Source organism: Cydia splendana, chromosome 4 (genome assembly GCF_910591565.1).
Source record: "Cydia splendana chromosome 4, ilCydSple1.2, whole genome shotgun sequence".
Lineage (NCBI taxonomy): Eukaryota > Metazoa > Arthropoda > Insecta > Lepidoptera > Tortricidae > Cydia > Cydia splendana.
Window position 1 is genome coordinate 9815612 of NC_085963.1, and position 21297 is coordinate 9836908.

Consider the following 21297-nt stretch of genomic DNA (forward strand, 5'->3'; position numbering starts at 1 on the left):
TGTCACTATGATAAGGTACTAAATGGTACCGCAATCAAATTCCTTGACTGTAGGTATCCATGTTTTGGTTGATCTCAGTGAGGATAAAATATCTTATTGAAGATAACAACACGCATTGACTTCATGGTATTTTCAAAACACGAGCCATACCAAAATCCCTTTTTTTAGCCTAATTTAGTGTCCCACTGCTGGGCAAAGGCCTCCCCTCCTTTCCTCCGATATTCTACGTAATGGCTAGATATAATCCTCTCAGCTGCAAAGTATAGCAAAGCGAAGGTACCTGCTTTCGCATTTTAGCAACTCTAAACTACGAGGGATTCTCACAGTAGAGACAGGTTGAACTTTTCGCGTGTAGAGAATCCAAAATTGAGGTACTTAGGTACCTATAGTATTAGTGGTATTAGTCAGAACAAACTTCTATACTTTAGGTATTTCTAAGAAAAAGCGACGTAGGTTTTAGTTGTTCATGGCATAAGGTTATGTCAATCAATAAAGCACAAGTAGGTATAAGTAGGTAAGGAACGCCACCATATTGCAGTGACACCTTTATTAGCCGTTCGGACGTCACCACTGTCAGGACCATTTCCATAATAACGGGATGTGACGCAGGCACCATCGCCTTGCCGTTCCGGCATCGCTCGCCAACAAGGATAGCTTGATTACTTGTTTTGTTTTACTGGCGACCTATGGCTATTTCACTTGTCGTTTTGAAACTTTCTGCGCCTATGTTGACCCACAAAATGTAGTACTATCTGAGTATATATTATGCACTGTAGACTACCGTAGGTAAGTTCACTTCATTTATGGTCCTGTGTATTATAAAATAAACCAAATCTATAAACTTTACCTTTGTTAACCGAGCGTCAGCGAAAGTCCCCGTTTCAGCTTGCAGCAGCAGTATGTCCGGATGTTCTTCTTTACATATCGCAAAATTCTCAACAGATTTAGTAAAGCAGGCTCGATGATTAAATAAATGGATGTTTTTTTGTCGGTTCAGTTTTGGAAATTTTTCTCAACGGCGGATCCATAGATTATTTGACTATTTAAAAACCACTGAGTCACAGTGTGTTCCGGTATGGGAGGTCCTTAAACCAGTATGTGAAACCTGGATAAGTGGGACATCAAGGGACGAGCAAATTTCTCTCACAAGAGGTATTCCACTTATTACACGGGGACTCAGTAAGCCAGACTCATTTACAGAGGCTTCCATTAATAGAGGTGAGAATACATAGAGTAGAGGATATTTCTGTTAATAAAGTGGTGATTAGGTTAGGTTAAGAAGGTATTTTGTAAATATTATGTCTGAGTCACATAACCAGCCCAGTTCTGCCTCATCATAAGATGACCGACGCTCGCAATTCGCTGGCATTACTCCATGATTGATCTTTTGTAGTCGTGTTGTGTGTGTTCATAATTCACTTGGTAATAGATATAAAGTATATGTGACGCAGCGCAGAGTATCGTCTTTGCACACTCTCCGGCCCAAAGATGTTATTCGCCATAGGTGTATCTTTAAATTAGACCTCCGATTCAGCGTAAGTACGAGTAGTCCTAAGCTCTCCCTTATGGGAACATTGTGAACATAGTTCAGTCAGAGCCGGTAACCGCTACCAACTTTTAGTAGATAATACCTACCTACTTACAACATAATATGTTGTTGCAGTTGTTGACTTGTTGTTCATGCCTATATAGACCCCAAACTTGCCGAGAGTCAGTGGCACACGCCAATTTAGATTGTGGAGTACCTACAAAACGACCATTTGACTACACCCTTGACTGACAAAAGTATATTAGTATATATGTGACGTTCCACGAGAAAAGGTACCTTATGAGGGTTTCTAGTTTTGGAGATATGAAATGTTTTGTAAAGAGGTGAAAAAATGCTCAATTTTTTTTTATTGTGTGATCTGAAACGTTAATGCGTAACGTTTGTTTACCTGTTTTTATTTTTGTTATAAGTTAGTTATAAGCCTAGTAATGTCGTCTCAGAGTTTAGTAGAAAAGGTACCTTATGGAAAAAAGATTGAAAATTCCCAAAAAAACTAGTCAATACGGGAAAAGAAGTTTGGTAGAGAACTGTATTAGCATTCTGCAAAACTAATTTGATAATTTCAGTTCTGGTTGGGGCGCCTCGCAAATATTATAACCGTACATAGACCGACATCACAAATCCAAGTAGACTGCTATTATACCAAAGTTACTCTCGTCAAGTCTTTCTTAACTAGAATAATCTTCATTTGGTTTGGTCGCATGCAGTAAATCAGCCATTGGTTTGCTGAAAAATGCCAATACCCGACGCATTACCTTATGGAATATCTGAGGTCATTGAACCTCAATGCCGCTTATCTTCAATAGCAACCGAAATATATTATTGATAAGAAATAGACGATTTATACCATCTTAACCCCAAAATATTATTAGTTTATCCTAACTGTTCCATCATCATCATGCCTCATCATGTAACTTGACCACAAGGTACCTTTTCATTACATACAAATTATTGGTCTTTTTTAAGATTATTATGACGAAGAACTAATTAAATTTGGGGCAGTTTAATGTAAATTAATATTTTCTATTCATACAAGATAATCTGTAATATGATTGATATTTTGTAGTGATGTATTATTAGATTTATTTCCATAAGGTACCTTTTCGTAAATGTATGGAGCAAATACTGTTATTGTTATGTAAGTTTAAAGTGGCATAAGGGGTTAAATATAGTATTTAGTTGGGGTTTTAGGATTTATTTCATTTGAATGACAGAATTTCTTTCATATGTGCTCAGAAAAATTGATTGTGTGTCACATTAAAAGTAAAAATATTCAATTTTGTGATTTTATATGAAAAAGTCAGAAAATACATTTTCACCTCTAAATCGGTATTGTTTTTTGCTTAAACTGTCTGTCAGTGTCGTTTTCTAATAGATAAAATTTAAATCTTGCGAGCTCATTGCAATCAATCGTAAAAATGAAATAAAACTTTATTTTCAAGAGATTGGTTAGTATACACATAAATCAGTCGATATCAAAAGTTTCTATTTGCATTACAGAACAAGTCGCAATATTTTTTTAATCTCAGATATATAAGGTATTATTATTTGTAGTCAACTATGTAACTTACTTCAGGAACATAGTTTTTTAGGCGGCTAAACTTAAAACTTCTCTATCGTAAAGTTGCTCATTTCACAACATTATTTTCAAAAAATCATATCTCTGTAACTACGCAACCTAGAAGGTTGATCTTTTGTGTTATCGATAGCTTATTTATTGTAGATTACTGGGGTATGCATAACTCCATACCCGCCATAAGGTACCTTTGACCGTGGGACGTCACATATTAGAATCGATTTTCATGAGCTCTACAAGGTCAAATGCTAAGATATAAATTATGGTAAGTATGTATACCTACAATTTATACTTCTTACTTAAAAGTTTCTTTGGTAAGTTGGCTTGAACCGTAGCGCCATCTAGCAAGTGTTTTTTGATGGTGTGATAATTTACCTCCCTATATACTCGCCACCTATTACCTAATAGGAATAAACTGACATATAAGTACCTAAATTGTTGAAGTGAAAACTTCTTTAGCGGCGCTGCGCTCTTTTTGAGGTGGGGAAAAAATGATAAACTCGAGACAGCGTAACGCGATCACGTGACCGTAAGGTTTAGATGGCCACTCATTTAGATGGCATTTAAATCAATAAAGAAAAACTCAATGACATTTACATGAAAAAGGTTCTAATCTTGTACGGGTTGAAAATGTTGAACTACGAGGATCTCACAGTTACATTCTAACTTTATATCACTCAAATATAATTCAATAAAGCTACATCTTGATGAAATCGCTAATAAAAGTGAATTCTAGTATTGGTGAATAAAACTCAAAATATCATGACCAAATATATTTTCACCACACCAGCTCGGAAAGGCTTACTTTGCACTTCAAAAACTGATAGCAAAGTTTCATTTTATTCACATGTGAGGCAAAGTAATCAAATGCAAAATTTGAGTTGTTTTCTTATGTTTGCTGGTAGAATTGACTTTTAAATGATGATTTTGGATGATAAATATTTAATAACATTCATTTGGATTTGATTTGGTTTGATTTTGTTCGATATTTTACATTTATATTTGCTTCAGGTTGGTGTGGTGAAAATTTTTGTGTTTCACTCGGGGGCAAATTTTGTTTAACCCTCGTGCTTTGAAACCCTCGCAACGCTCAAGATTCCATTTATCGAACCACTCGCTACGCTCGTGGTTCAATTTTGGAATCTTTCGCTTGCTTGGGTATCAATATTAGCACGAGCGGTTAAACAACAACTTTGCCCCCTTGTAAAACAAATAACTATTAGATGCGAGGTTTGCAAGGTAACTTTACAATTTCTATTCGAATTTTAAACAATTAACGCTATAAATTTGAATTAAGAATTTTAAACAAGCTCACTCTGCTCACTGACCAGCAATTTCGGAACTAAAGTTTTTCAATAGAAAGGAGGATGGGTCAATTATACATAGTGCTGCAGACATTTTGGACTAGTCATTGAGTTTTCACTTCTGTCGGCACTCCCGGAGTGCAACATGCTGTTTTTTTTTACAGTTACATATGTTATATGATACCTAACAGTACGGTTACCATCAGTTTGTCACTGACATAAACGCCGTCGAGAACGTAATTTACTTTCTATACATCTCGCTCGCACTCGTATATTAGTGCAAACGGGATGTATAGAAAGTAAATTACGTTCTCGACGGCGTTTATGTCAGTGACAAACTGATGGTAACCGTACAGGTTATTTTTAATTTTTTTGGTCTATTTAGTTGCACATAGTTAGTGGGGGTACGTACTCGTATTGTGTGCCTCTACGCACTACGCACCTTGGTTACAAATTGCAAATATATACTGCTGCCATAAAATTAACTTTGCATACCTACCTACAACTATTCAATAGGTGCTTATCTATGCTTTATATGGTGCCCTTACCCAATGTCAAAGACGAACACAAACACACAGAATACTTATACGACGTAGCAGCTAGGTGCTTACTGATGGTCGACCGGTACTAAATAAGTAGATAAGACTAAAAATGCATATAGCCTATGTCAGCCCTGAGAAATTGAAAACATAACAGGCTTTGCAAGTTAGTGCCTACTAAAGAATCTACCTCAGGTTTAATTGCATAGAAAAGCAAAGCAACCTTTCACTGCATTAAGAGGCTTGGATCCGTTGTTGATGTTATGATAAATGGGCGCAAGAGTCGACGTCGCGGCGCTGTACTGCCCTACGTCTACCGAGAATTTGTGTCAAAGGAACCACTATAAGTGTAACCATGAGATCCCTAACAACGATAGGCAATTGGAAATTATACTTATGCTGAGGCAAATGCTCGCCTGCAATTTGTTAGTCAGAATAGGCTTCCTGTGCGAGAGGGGAGCCTCGCAGCAGCGCTAGCGTCGCTAGTGCTGTGCAAACTTTCCAACCGCGCACGCGCGCAACTCAACGCGAGAAACGCCGCGCCCGCGACGTTCGCTGTACGAATTTTATTTAAGTTAAAAAAAAAAAACACCAAAACCATGTTAAATGAATCTCAACATTTATGAATCCATGCAGAAACCCTCTAGTTGTTGGTGAAGGAAATTTCAGAACATTTCCTTCAGTGTGAAAATAGTTATCGCGTGGTTGTATGATAAGGTTTCCTAATTTTAAACTACGGTAAGTTGTTATTCCATAGATAAGTTTACCAACAACCATCACCATTAAAATAAGGCATTACTTTCTATTTAAGCTTTACAAAATAAGTAAAATGTACTTAGGTATTGCTAGGTATAATATATAGTATACCGTAAAACGGGGTGAGTAGGATTCGCGGGGAGAGGTGGGTTATGAATGGGGAGAGAAGGTTTGAGAGGGGGGTGAGAAGGGATTTTAAGGCTACTGCTACAAAAATAATGTATTCCAATTTAAAATGGAGCTATACTAATACGCATAATAAAAAAAAATCGATCCAACAATCTTCCAAAATCACCTTTGTATGAATACCCCTCTCACCCCAAATACGAGCCACTACGGGGTGAGGTGGGTTTTCCTCTTTATCGTCAAAGTTATGAACTGGAACTACCCAAAATAAAATAAAAACTAAAATACAAACGTCCGGAACACTTATTATATACACCATTCAGTTTTCATATGTAAAAATAAAATGTTATCGAGGTTTGAATTTCAGTTTTGACCCTACTCACCCCATTTTACGGTAAGTACTTATATACCTACTTATGTAAAACAAGCGTACTGAGGGTGAGGGATGGGGGCAGTTTAAACACTTATACGCAGAGACGTAATAGTAGCGGGCGGAGGCTAGTAATTCAATAAATAATACCAAAGAATATAGATAGTATAGAGGGGTCCTGTCATAGTAAATTTTGTAGTCACAGTAAATTTACTGTCATCTATCGACACACGACTAAAACTCAAAATGAAAACGTATAAAATTATCAAAAAATGTATTTATATGGATAAATGTTTTTATATTTTTATATCATTTTGACCCATGTTCATTCACTGATATCTATGTGTTAAAATTGTTATATATGAAACGGTGTTGTCACGCCATCTAGCTGAGCATAGGCCAAAGGTGTGTGCGCCATCTATCCGAGAATGACTTTTTCTTCATTTCCGAGGCACGTTTTTTCCTTAGACTTTATTCATCTTATACGAAGTTACGTATGTCTTTGATAATACTTAATATAAAAACTCCTTTGCTTTCGGAAATCTACATTGCTCTCAGCCTGTACTTGGCTCTCACCCTATAAAAAATCGGTTAAGTGTGAGTTAGTTTAACTCGCGCACCGAGGGTTCCGTACAAACTTTCAATTAAGTATATCATGCAACTATAAACACGAAAGATGTTTGATGAGAAGTATACTAAGTATAATTGTGTACAGCGCCATCTATCGGCAAATCATAAAAACGAATTTATTGTAGGTACGTATTAAACAAAACATACACAACACCGAATCATATTGACAAACTTAAGTACTTACACATAATCGCACATAAACATTATAAGTTAGGATTAGGTAAGTAAGGTTTTTAAAAACCCTCCGTATCGGAACTTGATCAATATACAAGAGAACGGTGCCCTTACATGCTTACATACATTATATACCTTAACGTATAACCATACATAAGTATACATAAGTACATACTAATTAACTTAATACATACCTACATAAACTACCTACTCGTAATGTAAGTAGAGGACAGATTTGAACCCACTTGCTTCACAGTTACACGTACAGCAGGCTCCTAGACCAACCGGTCTGCCAGGACTTAGGTTCTAAATTAAGAGAAATGTTGGAATGCTATGCTGGAAACTATAAATAGCTTAGGTACACGTAGGACGTAGGGAAATTGTTTAGAAATGTAAAGTTGTTAAGTACCTATTGCTTAAGATTTACACACTACACCTGGCTACTTGGTGAGACGGTTAATCAAGTTACTTACCTACTTATTGCATTATTATACCATTGGCAGGGCTTATTATATTTTGTATGCTATTTGCCTTTGCCTTAGTTGTTTGACTATAATTGGTTTTTCATTTTTATTATTCATTTGTTATTGTGTGAAATCAATTCATCAGATTAGTTACCTAGTGATTTTGGAGTCCTTAGACGACACAAATGTACTTTAAATTTAGATTATGGTTGATCAAACCGGAGTATATAGCTCGTAAATTGTACAGTTCTTACAGGTTACCTACCTACTTTAAAAAATGTTTGAAAAGTGGAATCTTGAACATTGCGAGGGTTACAAAGGCACGAGGGTTAAACAAACTTTGCTACCGAGTGAAAGTAGTGAAACACAAAAAAATTCACCACACCATCACGAGGAATATACCAGTTAACGGTAAAGCATTACCAGGGCCGTCTTAAACTATGCTGGGGCCCTTGGGCACATAAGAATTTGGGGCCCTTTTGAAAAGTAAAGAAAGCGAATTAAACTAACATTTTTCTACTATAACCTTCTATTTATTTTATGGGTAATCTATACTGTTACTGATGTCTCTGATGATGTTGTTACTGATGACTGATGTGTCTGTCCTTCGGGGATGACGGGGATGTCCTGAGGATGGGGGCCCTGGGCACGGGTACCGTGTGCCCTTATGGTAAAGACGGCACTGAGCATTACAAATTAAATACTACTGAATGATTATACTGACTACTTACTGAGCAAATGTTTGCCAATCGAAATCGATTCATTTTACGAAGTGGGTTAGGTCGGTTAAATAACATTTTTACATTTATAACGGGCACTGAAAGCGTGTTTGAAAATAAAGTTTTACTAATTCTCGTTGTTTGAATGGAATAAATGAGCAAAAGTATAAACATCGTATTTAGCGCCGACTGTAGGTACTTGATTACAGCCGCAGGTGTCACCTACCTAATAGCGAACAATGTGACTACTTAATAATTTGTAGAGATTACTTCTCCCGACATTCAGGCACGTCTTCGTCTTCAAGCATGTTTTAACACATAATTAACAATTACGTAGATAAGGTATACATAAAGATAATTTGAACATTGTAAATAAATATACCTATTATACCTACACATAAACACCTATTCAAATATCAAACACCGAAAGAAAAATATTGGGGAAACCAACCTTATCAGAAGAAAATATTTATTTAAGTTCAGGTTGTCATTGTGACCTATGCCGGTATCTATCTTGGTTTTGAATTAAGTAGTAGGTAAGTAAGGTATAGTCAGCTCCAATAGTTGCTAAGCGGGCGAGGTGTTCAAAATTCAAGGTAATTTTGAACACCTCGCGCGCTTAGCTACTTCTGCTGCTGACTGTACTTGTAGTTAAAGATAAACAAATATGTAAAATAATAGATTTGTGTCCCAAGGGAGCAAAATGACATATTTACGGCGTGGTAGCCGTGGGCGTACATTAATTCCTGAACGAAGCGAATTGTTATGTAGTATATGAATTATAATCTGAAACTAACAAATAATGTATATCGTATTATATGTATGTGATCATGACGATATAGGATCCTATTGCGGTAGGTAATATAATGCCTCATCACTTTCTGCCAGTTTCTGAAGTCAAATGGGCCCTCAGACATTTATATGACGATTAGCTTATTAGTTTTGGTTCATGATTTCTGATTAGACTTGGCAGGTCAAGTCGACTACCCACTGTGCTATATGTGTGATCGAGTATGTCGCCTAAAGGAATCGCGGTTAAGCGAGCGTCTCGCCCGCGGACATGCGTGTTCGTACACATATAGGAGCAGATTGTTATGAGCTGTTTCAAGATACCATTGTACCTGCCTATTGTTCGCAACCCATTTGTGTGACCAAATGCACCATTAAAATTATAACTCTCAATGTTCCTATTTAAATCTGGGCAGTTCATGACTTCTTAATAGCATTGTTACTAGAATGATTTCGATTATCTACTCTCTATACCTAACAATACACTATCAACCTGTAAGATATGCTGGCTCTTAAATAGTCACAAATACATTGGGTTTCTGAAATAAAAAGTAAAAATAGTTATTTACGATACAAGTGCGGAAAAGAGGAAATTCGAAATGAGTGGCGATAAATTAAAACAAGACCGAAGGGAGTTGAGACCGGAGGGAGACACGAGTTGTGAATTACCTATTCGCACGTGGATCGTACAACGTTTTACAGTACATATGGCCCTTTAAACTTTTGACATATGCACGAAAAGTGCTATTTTACGCACTAGTGCGGGAAAATAGGACCATATGTACTGTCAAAGCATTTTTTATTCAGATCTCACACAGTGACTTATATATAATCCAGTAACGTTGTCGAATTTTGTAACCTGGCTCTTTTGCGTCAAATCAGGTAATTTGATTTTTTGCAGACTTGTTTATGATGTTGGCCCAATGAATAATACAAGTTTGTGACTTCGAGCGCCGGACGCAACTTTGTCAGAAACAGTTGTGCCAACCGGCATCGCCTGAGACAAAAGTGTATACTCACTGCACTTACTTAGCCTACGAATACCGGTTCGAAAAAATTATACATTTTGAAAGACTTTATCTCGGAAAATATTAGATGTACAGAGACAATTCTAGTGTTTTATTGTAGCAAATCTAGTCTACTTTAAAAACGCCCTAGGAAGATACTATCAAAAACTAGTACTTTAGGGTTATAATCGCCCAAATCTAAAAAAAAAATGCGGTTTATTCGATTTTTGACAAAGTTGCGTTCGGCGCTCGAGGTCACAAACTTGGATTATTCATTTGGCCAACATCATAAACAAGTCTGCAAAAAATCAGAACTACCGGATTTGACGCAAACGCAAAATGTATAATTTTACTGTATTATTACTCGTACGTTTGGAGGACATACGAATAGATAGAGAATTAATTGAACTATTTTAGAAACAACACAAAAAAATTCACAGATTTCGTGCCTCACACGACTGTCGAGCACATTGGAAATGAATCTACGGAATTCGAAAAAATATTGTCGCTGAGCGACGAGAAAGTCTGGATAAGGAAAAAGTTACAAAATAAAACTACAACGTTGAATGATAATTATTTTATTCTTAGATTAACATAAGTATCCTGGACATAACGCATGTGAACAAACAAATTGCAAAATTTCCACACGCGTATCGAAGTTTGAATAATTGTCGCCGTGGCGCATTAGTATAGGTACATATTTCATTCTTCGATAAATAAGCAGGATATATTAATGTTCAAAGTACAAGAAAATTATTACACGGCAAATCCGTAGTCAACTCGAGAAGTGGTAGCCACATCGCCGTTATCGTCACTCGAGTCTTGATCGGCAGCGGCCCATTTGCTGCAAGATATGAAATTTTCTTGACAGCAGTTTGACGCGACGAGAGATGACCATAACAGCGTTTGTCTATGTTGCACCAAACCTGAGTTCCAATAGGTACTACCAGGGTTCAGCATCAGCTATCTTGGGTAATGCTCTACCATATGATCATCATGACGAATCGGATGTCCAAAACAGCGCGTGCCTATGTTGCACCAAACCTGAGTTCCGCTAGGTACAACCAGGGTTCAGCATCAGCTCTATCTTGGGTACTACTCTCCTAAGTGCTCATCAAGACGAGTCGGATGACCATAACAGCGTTTGTCTATGTTGCACCAAACCTGAGTTCCAATAGGTACTACCAGGGTTCAGCATCAGCTATCATGGGTAATGCTCTACCATGTGATCATCATGACGAATCGGATGTCCAAAACAGCGCGTGCCTATGTTGCACCAAACCTGAGTTCCGCTAGGTACAACCAGGGTTCAGCATCAGCTCTATCTTGGGTACTACTCTCCTAAGTGCTCATCAAGACGAGTCGGATTACCAAAACAGCGTGTGCCTATGTTGCAAGAAACCTGAGTTCCTTTAGGTACAGCCAGGGTTCAGCATCAGCTCTATCTTGGGTACTACTCTCCTAAGTGCTCATCGAGACGAGTCCAATGAACAAAACAGCGTGTGCTTATGTTGTATTAAACCCGAGCTCCACTAGGTAGGTACTGCCAGGGTTCAGCATCAGCTATCTGCTAGCAGCCGCCAGCAACATGCTGAGGTGAGACCATTTCGTGGCACTTTCTCTTTTTTATGTTTCTCTGTATAAGTTTTTATTTTGTGTTTGTGCTCACGAATAAAATTATTTCTATTTCTATTTCTATTTCTACCTCTACCTCTACCTCTATCTCTATTTCTATTTCCACCACCACAAGAATGCATAGATTGTCGAATAGTGAACACGTTATCTACGCCCGTCTCAAACAGGATAGATAGAGTTAGACCAAGAAAAATCTGCAGCGATTTTGATAGCCCACGCAGTGCAAGTGTTATTCTGCCGTCATAATCCCAATAATTCACAACAAACACCGATAACGAACTCTGCGAAACATGGAAGTCATAAATTTAATGTCATGTGAAAAATGTCGTTCTGACTTTTTGACTATTTTAAGGTTAGGCTACAGGGCAAACCCTTAACCCGATCGTCTTTGTTTTAGGCTCAAATTCTAGCTGACTAAATTGTCCAGAGCCGTTTTTCTCAAATTTTTGATATCATTCTTCGTTTCCAAATTATCGAGCACCAAAATCAAAAATTCGGAAAAAATTGAATTTTATTTTCACTATTTCGACCATAACTTTTTTCGTTTTTGACTTTCTCGAATAATTATTTTTGCACCTTACAGCTCTCGTGATTATGCGTCTTTTGAGCTTTTTTTAAATATCATATCTTCACAACTTTCCGAGATATAAGGCGATCGCACTTTTTCGTGAAATCGGACCCTATACTGGAGCGAACGAAAAGACATTTCCAATCTCAAAACACGATTCCTACTTGCATCTAAATATGTAAGTATATATTACACAATTGTAGCCGACTTTGAAAAAGGGGGAAGTTAAAAATTCGTAGTAGTTTTACTTAATTATTGAGTATCAGTCACGAACTAATTTTTGCAAATATCACTAAGAATACGTATGTACTTGATCATTATGCGCTAATTACGACATGTTGTCGTTTCGTTGTCGTATCGGTGTTGTTGTCGTATCTGCAAAGCATTTTCGCTACATACCGGGAAACCCATATTATTGGCTACGACGTAGCGCTACGACCGTAGTTCAGCGGTGAATTTGGTATGGCTATGAGCGAAGTACGTGGTGGGGGAACACAAACGTTGACAACACCAGGACGTGGGTAAAATTTGAACTTTCATGGGATGACATCTTCATACCGTTTGACAGTTGTAAACTGTCAGATAGCTAATGTCAGTCATGTCATGCACATATTGACGCGAACGACTTCCCCACTTTGCAAATGCAGAGAGGAAGAGCAGACCACTGAACATGTCTTCCCACGCTGCCCTGTCGACTGGGGCTGCAGCAGCTGAGGACCACACCGTGACATCTGACTTGGTTGCTTGGCTTGGCAACCTCAAGGCTACAGTCTGAATGCCCTCAATGTATACAGGGTGTTTGGTACATAGTTTGCCAAATTAAAATGGCAGATAGCAACTGAGTCATTTGCTATCTTTCCGGCCTAGAAATTTATAATTTTGCGCACGTTTTTTTTCCAGCTCTATGCCAGTTTTTCGTAAATTTCAAATTTTTACTTGCGCAGTCAGTAGTAAAAAAAACCATGGCCAATATTTTTTTTCTAGGCATGAGAAGAGAGCAAATGACTGAACCTATCTGCCGTTTTAATTTGGCAAACGATGTACCAAACACCCTGTATAATTGCCATACGATTAAATAAATAAATTGGCGCGAATTTGGCGGATGGTGGCTAGAAATCTTTGTACATCGTATACCTATGATAATTATAACCGTGAAATCATAAAACGAGACGCGGTCATATCAAAAACACCGTCATTCACGCACTAGTGCACCTTGATTATACCATCAGATTTGACGAAGGTTAATCAAAACACGTCGGATGTCCATTTTGTGACTAAAATTGCCTTCATTATCGCAATTATAGGGCCATAAACATAATATTTATTACACTTGCAAGTAAAGGCTACATTTTCACGAACAGGGAGTAACTATAACTCTCGAGGGATTTATGATAATTTTATATTGTTTTAAATAAAATTAAAAGTATTTTCTTAGTTATTAAGACGGCATCGTCCGTCCAGCGGTGCCCTCATTGTGTTTTCTGTATTCTAATAAACCAATAAATCAGTCCTACTGATTTCAGAAGCTATAATACCCATTGGCTTACACAGCTACGATAAACGTTGTCTCCCTACCTGACACTGCTTGTATAGTCTGTAATAGACTCGAAGACCAATGATGATGATGAAATGAATACCCATTATTTAGAGCTTTAAAACAAATGGGTCAAACACAAACCGTGTTCACGTCTTTCCTGTAGACATACCCAAAACTCAAAAGTTAAAGGCTATAAAGGTTAATTTTCTTATTTATTAACTTATTATCAACACAGTTTTCTCTCCTGAGGACAATAGTTAACAGCTTGTAGGCATGTAGGTAATGATTTTATCATACTTATATCCAAATAAAAGAAATACCTTTTCATGTGGATAAGGGTTAAATAAGAAAATGAACCTTTATAGCCCTTAACTTTTGGGTATGTCTACAGGAAATTAAGACGTAAACACATATTTATTTGGATAAAGCGAAGGGTGTCTAATTAATTAACATCGCATGTCACGTAAGAATTGTAACCCACTGTACTTTTTACAGCAATTTGACTCCATCAAGCAACGATTGATTAACTAAATATTTGTAGCCATCCTACTCACGTAGACGTCCAAGTGCTTGTCACTGTCTCAGTAGGTACATGTCATCTTTAAACTTTAGGTAATCATTGTCAAAAGAGGTGATAGTAGTGTGTTATCTTCCCAACTAGCAAATTATGTCGTAAGAAAGGGAGTTGTTATCTACTTATTAGGCAGTAGCATATTATGTCAGCACTAGGACGTTTATGTAGGTATATTAGTCTGTCCGTTTTGCTAAGATCAAGTACGCCATAGTAAATGTATGGCCAACTTGACCTTAGAAATGGGACAAGCTATACTTAGGACCACATCTTTTCCTCTTAAAACGCGGTTTACGTATAGGTAAATAGTTAATTGTGGAGGTGCGAAGGGAGTCTGGTTCTGGCAGAAAAACAGCGCTGAAGTGTCACCCATGTGGGCGGGCATTTTCAGCATCATGCTGACGCCAAAACCGTTTGCCACAAATTAGCCACTAACTCGGAGTTAACCGTTAACACAGGGTTAAATTGTACTGCTAACTCCAGGTTTACCCGTTTGACCCCGAGTTATTGGCTAACCCCAAGGACCGGAAAACCCCTCTTTACGCTTAATCCTATCAATTCGGTAACCCAATCGATTCGGTTACCTTACTCGTATCATTCGGTAACCCTATCATACTGTTACCTGATTGTAATGGTAACCTTATTGGAACGGTAACCCTAACCTTTAACCGAGTTAATCTCAAAACCCCATCGCGATAGGGTTTTTGTTAAGGGTTTTTAACAGGTTTTCATTCAGTTATGGTAACCTTTATTATCGGTTGCTTATTGGTTTGCTACATTAAAGTAGTTTTAGTGATGTGCCGTCAGAACTAAAAAAAATACTAAAAAAATTGTTTATTTTATTTACTTTATTTATATTTTGTTGATTTTATTGACTTTATTTATTAAATTTAATTTATTTATTGAATTTATTGAATTTATTGAATTTATTGAATTTATTGAATTTATTGAATTTATTGAATTTATTTAATTTATTTAATTTATTTAATTTATTTAATTTATTTAATTTATTTAATTTATTTAATTTATTTAATTTATTTAATTTATTTAATTTATTTAATTTATTTAATTTATTTAATTTATTTAATTTATTTAATTTATTTAATTTATTGAATTTATTTAATTTATTTAATTTATTTAATTTATTTAATTTATTTAATTTATTTAATTTATTTAATTTATTTAATTTATTTAATTTATTTAATTTATTTAATTTATTTAATTTATTTAATTTATTTAATTTATTTAATTTATTTAATTTATTTAATTTATTTAATTTATTTAATTTATTTAATTTATTTAATTCATTTAATTCATTTAATTCATTTAATTCATTTAATTCATTTAATTCATTTAATTCATTTAATTCATTTAATTCATTTAATTCATTTAATTTATTTAATTTATTTAATTTATTTAATTTATTTAATTTATTTAATTTATTTAATTTATTTAATTTATTTAATTTATTTAATTTATTTAATTTATTTAATTTATTTAATTTATTTAATTTATTTAATTTATTTAATTTATTTAATTTATTTAATTTATTTAATTTATTTAATTTATTTAATTATTTAATTTATTTAATTTATTTAATTTATTTTTTTATTTAATTTATTTAATTTATTTTTTATTTAATTTATTTAATTTATTAAATTTATTTAATTTATTTAATTTATTTAATTTATTTAATTTATTTAATTTATTTAATTTATTTAATTTATTTAATTTATTTAATTTATTTAATTTATTTAATTTATTTAATTTATTTAATTTATTTAATTTATTTAATTTATTTAATTTATTTAATTTATTTAATTTATTTAATTTATTTAATTTATTTAATTTATTTAATTTATTAAATTTATTGAATTTATTGAATTTATTGAATTTATTGAATTTATTGAATTTATTGAATTTATTGAATTTATTGAATTTATTGAATTTATTGAATTTATTGAATTTATTGAATTTATTGAATTTATTGCATCTTAGTTTTAAGTTGTTTGTATTATGTTTTTGTGATGTGTAAATAAAAAAAAAAAAAAAAAAAAAATTTATTTAATTTATTTAATTTATTTAATTTATTTAATTTATTTAATTTATTTAATTTATTTAATTTATGTAATTTATTTAATTTATTTAATTTATTTAATTTATTTAATTTATTTAATTTATTTAATTTATTTAATTTATTTAATTTATTTAATTTATTTAATTTATTTAATTTATTTAATTTATTTAATTTATTTAATTTATTTAATTTATTTAATTTATTTAATTTATTTAATTTATTTAATTTATTTAATTTATTTAATTTATTTATTTAATTTTATTTATTTAATTTATTTAATTTATTTAATTTATTTAATTTATTTAATTTACTTTATTTATTTAATTTACTTAATTTATTTAATTTACTTAATTTATTTAATTTATTTAATTTATTTAATTTATTAAATTTATTTCATTTATTTAATTTATTTAATTTATTTAATTTATTTAATTTATTTAATTTATTTATTTTATTTTATTTATTTCATTTATGTAATTTATTTAATTTATTAAACTTATTTAATTTATTTATTTTAATTATTTTAGTTAAAATATAATAATATTTATAATAAGAACACACCACACAGATAGGTATAAAGATAAACAAAGGAAAAGCAAAAAAACTTGTTTGTGCTGGAGGCTTCATAGACCGCCCATGCCAACCTCGGTTATTCAATAATAAGTTGAATTTAAGTGTGCGTAAAGATTACAATCGTTTGAACTGGTCAAAAACCTCATAATGAGGTAACTGAATAGACTGGGTTTTTATTTCGGTTACCGGTAACAGAGGTTAACTCGATATGATACGGTTACCGAATCAAAGTGTTACCTTATTAAGCGGTTACCGTTATGGTAGGGGTTTTTATAAACACCTCTAAAATAACCCTATGAAAAACCCCGGTTAAGGTAACCGGTTCCTGTCCCTGGCTAACCCTGGATGGCGCAAGGCGCCCTTAGTAGAGCTAAGGCTAACTATTTGCGTCCGTGGTTAGTGCCAGGCATGTGTTTGGAATGTTTGGATGGTGTGGTTAGTTAGTGTAGTGGATCGAGCAGGGCTAGCTTAGGTAGGTTAGGTAATTAGATATGAAAAAGTGCAATTAGACTGCTTGTTATTATTACCTAACAGCTCTATCTATTTGTACGTATATTTATTTTGCTCCTCGTGTGTGACGTTGTGTATAAATTGATAAATTTTAATCGGTATTGCATTGTAAAATACCTATCTGTTATTAATTAAACATTTACGTTCTGAATTAAATTTTTAGATTTTTTTTTTAGATTTAGATATTTATTCTCATAATATTAAATTACATTATAAATTATGCTAGACTAATCTACACGAATTTATATTATGATCGTCATTCATATTTACATAATATTATTTAATACATACAAATTAAAAAATGTCTTGCAATAATTAATCTTATGTCAACAATTTATCCATTCATGTCAAAACAAAATACGGTAATAACTTAGTACGAGTATCTCTTAATGATCGTCATGTTCTAAATAAAATACTAGGTACATATTACAATATACATAAATCAATAACTGAGAACATGTCAAATTAATACGATTCAATTTTCAATTTAAAATGTCAGGGTCATATACTCATTTACAGAATAAAGTGGATTATCCAATAAAAGGACTCTCAGTTGACGTTCAAATGTTTCGTCAGATTTACTTAAGATATGCAGTTTGCAAACACATAATACATATCAAAAAGGGCGTATTGGGTTCGGTATAAGTTAATTGCGCTCTATGGTTTGATTATGATAGTGAATAAAATAATAAACTTTTCATTGTTTCAGGTTCTCAAACTGCGTGAAATCTGCTTTAATGTACGACCACAACAGATCAAGCTTATTACATGAGGGACGTCGGTTGACGAAGAACAACCCCACGGAGGAGGCGCGCCTCCTGTGGAAATAAGATCTACGGCACATTTCCGTTTAAACTATTATCATTCAATATTTCAACATGAAGTTTATACGCTCGTTCTTCAAACGGATCACCGACGATCTCAAACAAAAGAAATTGATACCTCTCAAGATATTATTTTTCGTTCATGCTTCAAGTGAGTATTTTAAACAGCTGTTATAAGTTCGTAGTTTCCTAATAGAGCCCGACGCTAATCCTATTGTCTATTGTTAAGTAAAACCGCACGTGCTACTTACCTTCAAAAAAGGGTCTTAATTATTCTATTTGGCACCTGAGCGCGGGCTAGACCAACGCTCATAAAACCAGTGTAGGTGAGCTCTCCGATAACGCGACTTTGTTACGCATCTCGATGACACATTTTAGACTGGTTCTGTAGCGTTCGACTCGCCGGCACTCAGTAACCGAAGTTCTGGGTGCCGGCGAGTTGAACGGACCACACACATTGTAACAAAATTAGTTCATTTTGAATCTTATTGCAATTTCCATAGGAGTTGTAATTTAATTACCTGGGTAAAGTGAACGAACGATTTTTTATGCAGGTGGTTGTGGCACGTGGCACGAGCGGTTTTACTTAACAATAGACAATAGGATTAGCGTCGGGCTCTATTAGGAAACTACGAACTATACATAAGTAGCGACTATTGACTATACCTACAGGGGGTCAAATATAGGACATTTTAATATAGTAGGTATGTTATGTGTTCGTATCTAAGTACCTACATGAAGCGGAAAACCTGTGTTTGGTTTTTTAGTACCCTGACCTTGTTCATGTCGGTTATATAGATTTTGTATACCCACATTACAAATATAATCGATTAGCATCGAAGGAAAACTGAAAAATTACTCTTTTGCTGACTTTATCTAATCGAATACTTTTAAACGAGCAATTCTTGTTTATTTATTTATTTATTTAATATATATATTTCGGGGATCTCGGAAACGGCTCTAACGATTTGGATGAAATTTGCTATATGGGGGTTTTCGAGGGCGATAAATCGATCTGGCTAGGTCTTATCTCTGGGAAAACGCACATTTTTGAGTTTTAAATGTTTTCCGAGCAAAGCTCGGTCTCCCAGATATTTATTTATTGTACTAGCATAGTGTTTAAAGAATAAATGTACAATTTGGGCTATCATTTATGAAACTAAAGTGAGAAGTCCTTCGGTTAAAAGGACACAGTCTTATCATGACATAACTTCAAATGTTGTGTTCATTGCAAAATACTCATAACAGTAGAACGTTTGTCTAACACGTCTCAATTCCGTGCCTCCGTGGCATTTGACTTTCGTCTACAGGAACGTAGGCGTATTTTACCAATAAAAACACATCATCGACAGCTATTATTTTAATCTCTAATTACAACAGTTGCGACGAGAGAAATTATTTACAGCTTTATAACACAATTATTTTTAAATATTTTTAATCTTTTAGTTCCACTGAACAGAATAGCTAGTGTACGAGTAGGTAAACACATATAAATGATTCATTCATTAAATTTAAACTTGACCTCTATGAGTCTTGAATCCGGAAGCTTTTTTATTAATGTCTTCGAGTTTAGACATCGTTAGTAGACAATGTTTGTCTCTAGTCTCTACATTTATCTATAAATACATCTCTAAAAATTCCTCCATAACTGCCTTCTATTCGAAAGATTTTTCATTATTCGATTAAAAATAGTCAAATGGTATTCAATTAGTTGCTAACAATTCGAAAAATGAAAGGTAAAATATGTAGTGAGCATTTTGTCTCCGATAACTGGATTAAACTTACTTTTTAAGTCTATGTAATTTTTTGGCGAACAATACATCAAACTTCTTGGCGTTTTCCTTGAGCTTTGTGCTATCGAGGTTTTTACTTATTACAAAATTAAAGTAAGAAGATGAACTTATTTCTTTTTCTTATAGCACTGTTCGTGCTGTACCCGTACCTGACAATCCACATGCGCGAGCTGGGCATCAATGTGGAGGAGACCGCCATCATGTCGGCCGTGACGCCCGTCGTGGCCATCGTGCTGCCCCCGCTCGCCGGCATGCTGGCGGACAAGATTGGTAACTTCAGGGTCAGTCTTTATACTTGTAGCTCTGTTCGTGCTGTTCCCATATCTGACGGGGAGCTGGGCATCAACGTGGAGGAGACCGCCATCATGTCGGCCGTGACGCCCGTCGTGGCCATCGTGCTGCCGCCGCTCGCCGGCATGCTGGCGGACAAGATTGGCAACTTCAGGGTCAGTCCTTATACTTCTAGCTCTGTTCGTTTTACTCATATCTGACGGAAGCTGACGGGGAGCTGGGAATTTTCAAAAAATATTTTCAACGTGGAGGAGACTGCCATCATGTCGGCCGTGACGCCCGTCGTGGCCATCGAGCTGCCGCCTTCAGTGTCAAATACAAAACCACCTGGATCTATCTTAAGGAGCCATTTGAGGGTAGATTTTGTTTACTTTTATTTAAATACGTACCTAAAGATACATTCAAAACAAAACAAAATTCTCATATTGCTATTTGTCCATATTAAATTGTCTTTCACCTATTAGTATTTGATCCTTTCGCGTTTTCTCAAAGGTTAGCTGGAAGAGATCCCTTTTAGGGATAAGTTCGCCTTTGTACATAACATTTTTATTTTTGTTTTGTTGTTGTCCGTTTTATGTAAACCTGTTTATGTGCAATAAAGTGACATACATACATACATTGTATAACCATTGACCACGATCGCTATTTAAATAGTTCGAAACTTTGGGATGTACATATTTAATTCATACGCGATATAATTTTACGCGTTTCATCATACGCGTCTTATTTTAAAGTAATAACGGCACGGGCGTAGCCAGGTTTTAGTATCGGGGGGGGGGTCCAAGAAAATAAAACGACTAAAAGTACATAAAATAACCCTTATACTAGCTGTGCCCGCGGCTCCGCCCGCGTGGAATTCGGTCTGTGTCAGTAAGCGGCTAATTTCTAATCCTAATTTCTCTCCCTCTCCCCTGG

The 21297-nt window shown here is 34.5% G+C and overlaps 1 pseudogene; it reads left to right on the forward strand.

Annotated features, from left to right (window-relative positions):
* The first annotated feature begins 5466 nt into the window (after window positions 1-5466).
* The window catches only part of LOC134789816 (uncharacterized), a 57475-nt pseudogene continuing 41644 nt past the window's right edge, over window positions 5467-21297 (forward strand).